The sequence below is a fragment of the Ixodes scapularis genome, unplaced genomic scaffold, assembly GCF_016920785.2.
Source record: "Ixodes scapularis isolate PalLabHiFi unplaced genomic scaffold, ASM1692078v2 PGA_scaffold6__148_contigs__length_123643588, whole genome shotgun sequence".
NCBI lineage: Eukaryota > Metazoa > Arthropoda > Arachnida > Ixodida > Ixodidae > Ixodes > Ixodes scapularis.
The window spans coordinates 47,812,853-47,822,540 of NW_024609881.1; the positions used below are offsets into that span (position 1 = coordinate 47,812,853).

Below are 9,688 nucleotides of genomic sequence, written 5' to 3' on the forward strand. Positions count from 1 at the left end.
CACGTGACCTGGGTGGGTCACGTGACCCCCTTAGGTCACGTGACTTCAAGGAGTCACGTGACCTGGGTGGGTCACGCGACCTCGGGGGGGTCACGTGACCTCGCGGTTACGCCGACGGCGACGCCGACGCCGCTCAAGCCGGAAACGGGCCCCTAAGAGCTGCGCTCTAAAACAACATACCTAATGTTTCTTGTCAGCTGGGTGCAGGTGCATCCAGTGTGCCTTCAACATGCTGTAGCATAAAATATTTCATATTAATCAGAAGGGACAAAGGTCATTTTACACACCTAGAGTGTGAAAATTGGGGTGGAGCTCTACCTCATCTAAAATAAAAATATTTTAACTGTACAGATGGGAACCAGACATGAGGGACTTTTTAATGTTTGCAGATAACTGCTTATAAGATATTCAGCAAGGAGTAATTAGGGAACAAGTTCTAGTGTTCTTGAACAGACACTAGAGCCATCAATGCCACAGGTCCAACAAATGGAGGTGGTCTCACTGGGGATCTCTTTGTGGACTGTAGGCACTGGAGAGGCAGGAACTCGAGAAAAAGGCATCAGGGGGGTAGTAGGCATTGGAGGGCTTTGTGTGCTCTGAAATAATGGCTAAAGTTGGTAATGCTTGTCAGTTGTCTCCCTATCGCCGCCCAATCGGGCTCGCTCCCCAAGGAAGCACTCGCACAGTGTGCACTCTTAAAACAGTTTACTAGGACTAAGGCGTCTTGAAAGTTCTTTGTCCTCAGTCGCTGTCGTCCGTCCGTCGTCCGTCCCTGTGTCTGGTCCGCAGGTCGAGAGAGCTCCCCAGTGTCCCGCTTCCCCTTTTTATACCCTCGCCCCCCCCCCCTCCGATCACTTGCACCCCCGCGACCTGTCTGTGGCCCCCCCACGATCCCCGAGCAGGGGTGTAGCACCATGCGATAACGCTCGTCCAAGGATCCGGGTGAGCGGGGAATGGGGGCCAGCTGATCAACCTTGGCAGGGTGCAAAAGGGCTGGGGAGAACGGCCGAGAGGGCGAGGGGGAAGCAGGAAAGACGGGACCCAATGGTGGGGCGGCCGGAGGTCATACCTGCTACAGTGGAAAGAGAAAAAGAGGCCTCACAAAGGACCTTCTCCTCATGTGCAACAATGGTGGAGGATGGAGATGCAGCCTCAGTGCACTCTAAAATGAGAACTGAAGCCATTAATGCTGCATTAAAAAGAGACAAAAAAGAGGTCTCACCAAGGACCTCTTCCTCATTTGCCACAGTGGTGGGAGGCAGAGGGGCATCTTCTGTGGGATCTGAAAGGAGGACTGGAGCCATTAATGTCAAGGTGAAAACAGATAGATAGAGGGGTCTCACCGAGGACATCCTCCTCATTTGAATGGAAAGAACAGACGTGCAAGCACTGAGCCGTCTCGTGCAATGCCACCATTTACAAGGGAGACAGAAGAGGGAAGATCAATGCTATGTGGAGCAGTGCTCTGCAACTAAACCTTCCTAGCTTTCAGTCCCTCTTTGGCTTTTTTTTTAATTGCCAGGAGGATGTAGTCTGGGTTCCTGATGGGCATGCTGCAGCTCTGGCGGGGGGACCAACCAATTCTGGAAGCAGACAACAATGATAGAACTTCTGGAGTTGAGGAAGCATCTTACTTTCCTGAACTGATAATCTCAACAGATTTTCTCAATATGGGTGTTGCTTCCTGTCCAGACAACAAACAGGCAGAACTCGCGTCATGCGATATGGAGCTGCCCCTGAACCTGGTACCAGTGGTGGCGAGTTCTGCTAGGACTCAGACGCCCGTCTTTTTCGATGAGGAATTTGATTGTCTTCTGTGCAACTCACTCTTTCATGGCGAGACCCTTAGCTGTAAAACATGACTTGACGTCAACCAATGAATGGATGTTCGCAATCCACAAGGAGCCCACATGCCTGTACCAAAACTCCCATGTCACTCTTGAGCGTTTCCGGAGCCAGGGGCTCTTGATTTTCTGCGCCACTGCATTGCTGGAGAACTGAATTTTTTGTAGCAAAGACCTTCAGCTGCCTCTGAACAACTTGTTGTTCACCTCATCTTAGACACAGGCCCGAAGGATGAATCAATGAGCTGCTTTCTTCTCTTCCTTCCACCTTGGGCATGCGGCCTGTCTGCAAGTTGCCTGTTCCATTTCCGGCTTACCCTCATCCGACAGACGAAGTGACCCAATAAATGCCTTGCAACTCTAGCGTCTTGCACGGAGCTGCCACGCCGACCTTTGCCTTTTTCTCGCAAGTTGTCGTGATGCCAGTACCATTTGATACACCTTTGTGTATTTTCCTGGACTGCTTTTGCACATGGACTTTTGGACGGCACGGTGGTATCCTCCTGGCGAATTGAAAGCGACAGAGGCTTCGAGACAGCACAGTCAGTATGTCCGGGCCGCCTTTGTGAGTAGTTGATATGCTTCTTGCCAACAAACTTTGCAACCATGGAGTTCACGTGCTCTGCTAGCTGCATTGTTGTCAGCATTCACAATCAAGCTGCTGGCATGGTTGATGACATGGTTTGCTGCAATTTTGACCTCATTGTGCAAGCCATACCTCTTCAACTTAGGCACGTGGTCGACGTTTCCTGCCTTTTCGACCCTTGCAGGAGTAGGGAGCACAGCTGTCACGGTGCCCAAACAAATGGTTTGGACCATTTCTGATTTAATTTAAAAAGTTCTCTGTCTCTGCATGTAAAGAAAGGTTCTTTTCTGATCTGAAATCTCTTGTTACACCGAACCTCAAACAAACTGTGCTTTGCAGGACGAGATTTCTCAATGGGTGCTGGAACTGGTGTCAATCTCTTTCTTTGAGCTACATCCCCGACGTGACTAGTGTAGTTCCAGAGGATATGATTCCTGCATTCAATCTTTTACCTGCACACCTCTATATGGAGCCACTTCCAAAATCACTTTATAGGTGCTTGAATCACCATCAGCAATTAAACCAGCGTACTTCACACCATGCATCACCTAGCTATGACGGAAATCCTATATAATATCCTTCTTCATGCTCGTTCAGTTTTCCTTCTAGTTCTTGAAGCACCTATGTTCTGCAGACATTTCCCTAGGCTTTGCCCTTGTGCACACGACACACATATTGTTTCGGACGCCAAGGAACAGGACCTTGGGATCCTGTGGCCAATGGTTGCTGCCTGAAAAGGAATGGTAAAATAATTGTGATAGGTGATCTGCTCCGATATGTTGCATCAAATCCTCCAGTATATCATGAAAACTAAAGCAAGATTTGCTGATCAAGTGAGTAAGGGCCATTATATTCACAGTAATTCTAGATACTCACTTCAGTGATAGTACATTATATTTAGTTTTTCTCTGCCTTGAAGTGGATATTCTTTTCTTGATATATTGTGGTACAGACCAAATCAAATAGCTGCATTATTCCATATGATCCCTCTGAGACCACATAAGCTGTTAGATAAAAAATAATTCATGGCTCTTCTTGTTACGGGGATAATTTCGCTTGGCACGACACAAAATATGCAAACTCAAACTTAAGAGTGCTGAAACTCCATAGCATGTCACACTAGAATGTGATATGCTGAAACGCTTTTGTGCATGTCATGCGTCCAGTGGCACGAGACAAAAGAAGGGGGATTTATTATGCCATGGCATAATAAGTCTGGAGAATGTTGTGTTCTAGTAGACCCTCAAGGAAACAGTCAAAGTTGTTTCATTTATCATAGGTAACAGTCATGATAAGACAAGAACACCACCATGGGGATTCAAGAAATCACTTTTGCAGTATTCCATTTATGTAAAAGATTCACTTGAATAGTATATTGTACTTGATTCAACCTCAAGATATGTGCAAGCTAAAATTTTCAAATTTATTTTGCTGAATGCTTTTTTTTTTTTTTCACTTTCTATAACCCATTTTGCAGATATTCATACTTGCTTATCACAGCATTGACCCTGATTCGGTTAGACCGTGGCTTGGCAGCTTTGTCCTTTTGCGCGTTTGTCTGCTTGCCCGTAATCGATTTTCCAACAAGCTCTTCCCATCTGAAAACCACCCTCAACAGCTCCTGTGCATAAACTGTCGGGGTCTTTGCAGTGCCTATGTCCAGGAGGAGAAACAATGACTTGCTCACCCTGAAGCCCCCAAAATCTTCTCGTTCTCCGTCGCCCTGCGAGTAATCAGAGCAAATTCCATTGTACAAGGTCTAATAGACCTGTTGCAAAATGTACAGCGCCATGATGGCAGGGAATTTTGGGAACCCTCGGTACAGATCACGCGCTTTCTCGTTGCGCCTCCGCAACTGCATGCGTGTCCCAGCAGCTACCGCCAGCAGCCGTTGCAGCCATCCGCCATCCCGCCCATCTGCCGAGTCGTACGTTGTTGGCGGCGTACCGTATCTGTGACAGCGTAAAGGCATTGCGACAGGTGAACTTATTTGAATACGTTATTCGTCGTAATTTACCTTCGCGTACTGAAGTGTCACCGAATCCACCTATTTTGCACCGCAACCGTGGCAGGTTTCAGCCAGGTTCGACAAAGCGTTGGTGCAGCAGACGACAGAGCCGGTACAAAGGAGAGGGATGAGAAAGGGGCAGCCGCAGCCGTTGGCTCGTCGCTTCTCCTAGTCGGCTGCTCAAAGGTTGTTGCCGGGGTAACCTGCACCGGCTCGCATATGCCACGTGGTAGCGGGAGGAGAGACGTTGGGAGGGGCATACTGAGGACCCCCATTATTCGTCGCGTGGCACGCGCAGGCTCTTGGGACTTTTGAAAAGGGTCTATTGGTTAAAAAGAGAAATGAAGACTATTAAAGCTAATTTTAATAGCACCCTCGAACGTCCACACCAATGCACCGAGGTGCGCCCCGTCGTCTTCGATCAAGTACACCAGTGCGCACCGGTTGTCCTCGATCAACGGAGCGCACCCTCCCGGTGCGGCTTTTTGTTGCCCCAATGCGCACCAAGAAGATCAACGGTACGCTGGGATGCACTCCCACCAGGCATTGCGGCCTGGAGCGGGAACCAGGAAGATGGCGGGAATAGCAGAGGCGCAGTCTGTCGAGATGGCGACCTTACAAAAACGGACACTCCTCGCAATGTCACTCGATGAAATCCCTAGTTCTTCGGAAAGCGAGGGCGACAAGCTTTTTTGCCATCGCCGCGATTACCGATAATTGCTGCGGTGGCGAGGAGCACCTGAAAGTCATTAACTTCGGGGAGAGCGTTGCAAGGCACTTCAATGACACCAAGGCACGGCTATTATCTGGTGGTTCTTGAACCAGTAATAATGGGCAAAATATATTTTTTCAGTTTCAAAAGCATTTTTGGGTAGACCGGAGCGTGTGCTACAAAGTGATAGCTGACTATAAGAAATCGGAGTTCTATCCTCGTGGCCATGGTCCCTACCCTGAAAGACAGTTGAAAAACACACGCTTTCCTTCCTTTGGTGAGTAGCACGTTCGGTCGGAAGATTACTCTCAATCTGAGCTATGAATATGATAGGCAAAGTGCATTTTTTCAGATTTGCTGGAAACAATATAAGCGAGTGAGCCAATGCAGTGATGTTCAGCATGGCAGAAAGCACTCTTCATGACATTGTCTAGCGGGTGGCCCACCCCTAGGTCACAGTTAAGGCGGCGGAGGACTATTCTCTCCATCGTTTTATCGAGGCACGATGTGATAGAGATGGGCCCGTACGAGCCGGGGTCGTTGGGTGTTTTTGCCCTGCTTGGGGATGGAAATCGCCACTGCCTCCTTCCACTCACTGTGAATTTTGGACGTCCTCCAGATGGTGTTAATGAGGGCCAAGAGTTGCGGCAGGGTGGTGACTCCATCGGGGCCCGGTCTGGCTTGTCTTCCCATTCTTTTACGACATAGCCATTGCTCTTTACCCTTTTTGGACACAAAGTATGATTCCATCATCCGGAGCATGCTCGCTTGCATATCGTTGGGCTCTTTTTGCAGCTGAAGTAGTGCCTTCTGCCTCTTCAGTCGTTCATTTTTGCAGCATGTTTTATCTCTTTGTGGCGCATGGTTAAAAGCTGCTGCATAAGAGAGGCAGCTGGCCGCTTGCAGTTTTTGGTTTGCCTGATGGCAGGGCTGCTAGTGCACCGCCGCTGCTGCTGCGGCTCGCGGCATCCGTCAGGCTCACACCTTGCGAGCCTGAGGGATGGGGCAGGACAGATTCACTGTTACTTCCATGTGTGGCGCTGTCCTCGTTTAGTGTATCATAGTCGTCCTGGTCCCGGGAGACAAGCACCTTGGCATCGTCTTCTGCCTCATCAACTGGTGGCACCTGTGTAGGATAAATTATCAAAGACAGCATGTCTTGTAGGTTTCCCTGCCCACATCTTGGAAGCCCCGGGTTCTCGTCTGTGTGGTCCACCCCGGAAGAACACGCAGTAACAAGGAAGGGTTTCTTACGTCTTGTTTATTCTTCGTCACCTCCCCCCCCAGCTGCGCCCTGCTGTCGCTTGGCGCTGCCAGTAGGAGTCTTGCCCTCTGCCGGAGCAGTGTGGCGGCAGCCACCACAGTCTATATCACACCACAACAAAATTTCTGTTAACACAACTCAATCCCGGCTGCACTTTCAGCCAAGCACCCTAACTCCACTGTCTGTGGCCTGCCTGCTTACTGTACACCAATAAACAAACTAGTGCACCCCTATACTTCGTCTCGCACTGTGTTGGACGACAGCCTAAGTTACGGGCTGCCAGCACCAATCACAAGCAAGTTAAAAACTGCTACCTGACAGTGCACAGCTTTGACCACATCAGAGTGGGAGCAAGAGACACGGCATCCTATAAAACCAGGAGCTACTGCGATGCACCATTGTAACCATTAGTCCAAGTCCCCCTGCTCTGTTATGCGTTAATGTAGGTAATTAGACGCCTTCCTTAAAATGTCTAATACCCGTGTCAGACGGCCTTCTAAAGATCCTTTTCATTAAGCTCCTTTATAAAATCGGTGAACCAGCGCACGCCGGAGGGCACGTGCGCTTTCAACATTGCGAGCAGATTGGGTGATTTTATAAAGGAGCTTAGTGAAAAGGATCTTTAGAACGCCGTCTGACACGGGTATAACACCCTTAAAGGAGTACAGAATCAAAATATGAAAAATCCCCGAAACACTTCGAAAGGGGTGAAATATGATCCATGATATTCGTAAATGATAGTCGCACGTTCATATATTTTCAGTTAATGGCTGTATTTTTGGTTCCAACCGACAGTCTGGCGAGCGCTTCAAAATCAGTTATCGAGGCGGCGCGATGCATCTCGGGATATTTACCCATGATGTTACACTTGCAACTATGCGGATTCATAAAGAGGCCAGGGTACTGTAATTAGGGTAGTTAATTTTCTCTGCTCCTCTTCTCTCTCTTGCTGGTGTCGTTGAGAGAGGCTGATGTTCTTTGTCGGGTTGCCGCCGATATGATGATGGCAACCCCCAATTCCGCCTTGGCCAACGGAGATGTAGTCGCAGAGGGACACCCAGGTGAAGGTTACGAATAGATATATATATGATTTATTTACATATATAGTTACGGACTGGGTTACAGATCTTAGGAGCTATGCGAGACCTCTCGGAGTCCTGGTGGCGTCTTGCCCCCTCCGATGCTCAGCGTAAACTGCCTTCCTCTTTCCCGTTCGCCCCCAAAATCCCAGGAATCGTCCCCACTTTCCCGGGCGTCTGGTCAGCATCGCTTGTCACCTCGCCGGGTCGCTCCGCACCCCCCGCCGTGTCGTTCCGACCCGGCGGTTCTTCTCGCCGACTCCCCACATTTCCAGCCCCGGTGCTCAAGATTCTGGTTACTTCGGAAGTAGTTAACTGCCGTCGCGTCCGGGACTCGTAAAACATTGCGGGCCCCCTGTTTTCTTTTGAGCCCGTCACAAGAAAAACAAACCATACAAGAACACATATACAGAACACAGTTTCCCCAAAAGTCCTGGGACCTAACATCTCCCCCCCAACTGTGTTGCTCGGGCTGCAGGAACGAGCAACACACCAAAACAAAAACACAAAGTCTCAGGACCTAGACGCGAAGTGTTCACCGTGCAGCCTGGAACGGCGATTAGCTCTAACCTTCCCGTATTACAGAATGAAGCTCTACCCTTTCGGTACATTTGTAGTAAAAGTAAACTCGGAAACACAAACACACACAAAAAAAACATGCATTAGAACTAGCACATAATATTATACGGTTAACACAACTCATATGGGAGGCCCTAGAGATCATTCCACTGAACGTCATGTCAGCCCGGAGCCACACCTCAAGGCCCGCCGTCTCTAGATCGCAACTCTAAGCCTAGACAACGCGTCCTTTAATCTCTTCTTGGTCTTCTGCGAAAAGTGCCCTCCCCACGGGGAGTCATGCGCCAGCTCGAGCACCTTTTCGCGCCTGGACGCCGGCAACACCACCTGCTCACAAGGTCGGCCATCAACGTCATCTTTGTGATACAGGAGCCCCTCGCGCACAACCATGCCGTGTGTCCCGTTCTCAGCCTCCTTCCAGGCATCCCTGAGTGATTCGTCATGGAGCTGCTCTCTGCGGAATTCTGTTACGCTTGTACCCTCTCCTGCATCAGCCGGACTCGTCACGAGCTGCACCTCGGCCTGAATTTCGTTCTCCTCAAAGTCTACTGGCTCAGCCCCGAGCCCCTCGGGCAGGTCGGGGCCCAGATCACCGGCTTCAGCTTCTAACTCGGCTTTCGCCCTGAGGAGTTCATCGTACACGTCGGGTGTTATGAGCGCGTCAATTCCCTCAGCCAGCTCCTCTGTTACCGCGCACAGGGTTATAACCTGTGGTCCGGTGTCGTACTCGTCACAGTCGGCCCGCAGCGGCACGTACATCAAGTTAGCTGTTATTGACTGACCGAAGGCTCCGCGGAGAACAATGGGTCCCGAAGTTTCAAGGCTCCCACTTTGGATCACACTCCGCCTGATCACCGTGATATCCGCCCCCGAATCCAACCTCCCCTGGAATTTGTTATGCTCGGATACCAACGGGACCGATTGGACTCGTGACCCAATAGAAGTGTTCGTCGCGATGTCCCTCTCGTTTGCCACCACACTCCGTAGCTGCTCGCTGCGATCGCACCCTACACCAGCAACGGTACCGCCTTTAGGGGCCTTATCCTTAGGCTTCGGGCAGTTGGCCCAAATGTGCCCCAACTTCCCACATCCGAAGCAGCTTCTTTTCTCTGTACCCGAAGCCACGCCTTTATCTTTCAGACTTGGTTTATTCCTCTCGCAATTCGGGAAAGGTGGCCCCTGTTTAGCCCTCGATTCCTTCTGCGTTCGTTCATAGTTTACCGCAAGTTTGGCCACTTCTGCGGGCGGTAACCATTTTCCTTTTTCGCTCAGGTCGACATATGCTCTCGTGTCTCGGTGCATCGTGCGCTTCAGCTGATCAGCTATCAGCAGCTGCCTCAGCATCTCCAGAGATGTCACCTCGCTACTTTTCAAGTAATATCCAAGAAAATCGCCCAGCCGAGATGCAAACTGTCCCCAGGACTCCTTTTCGTCCTTTCTAGTTTTGTAAAACAGCTCCCGATACTCCGCTGGAGCAAGCATCGCTCCTCAAGCATCGCTCCTTTTAAGTCGTCGTACGACGGCATCGCGTCAGCAGCGATTCGGTTTGCAACCGATCTCATTCTCTCCGTGAGGAAGGGGAGGATCATTGCGCCCCTGATGCTTTCCGGCACGTG

General features: G+C 50.1%; 1 pseudogene; it reads right to left on the reverse strand.

Moving 5' to 3' along the window:
* Positions 1-1,471: 1,471 nt before the first annotated feature.
* Positions 1,472-2,975, reverse strand: LOC121838477 (annotated as a pseudogene).
* Positions 2,976-9,688: the final 6,713 nt, after the last annotated feature.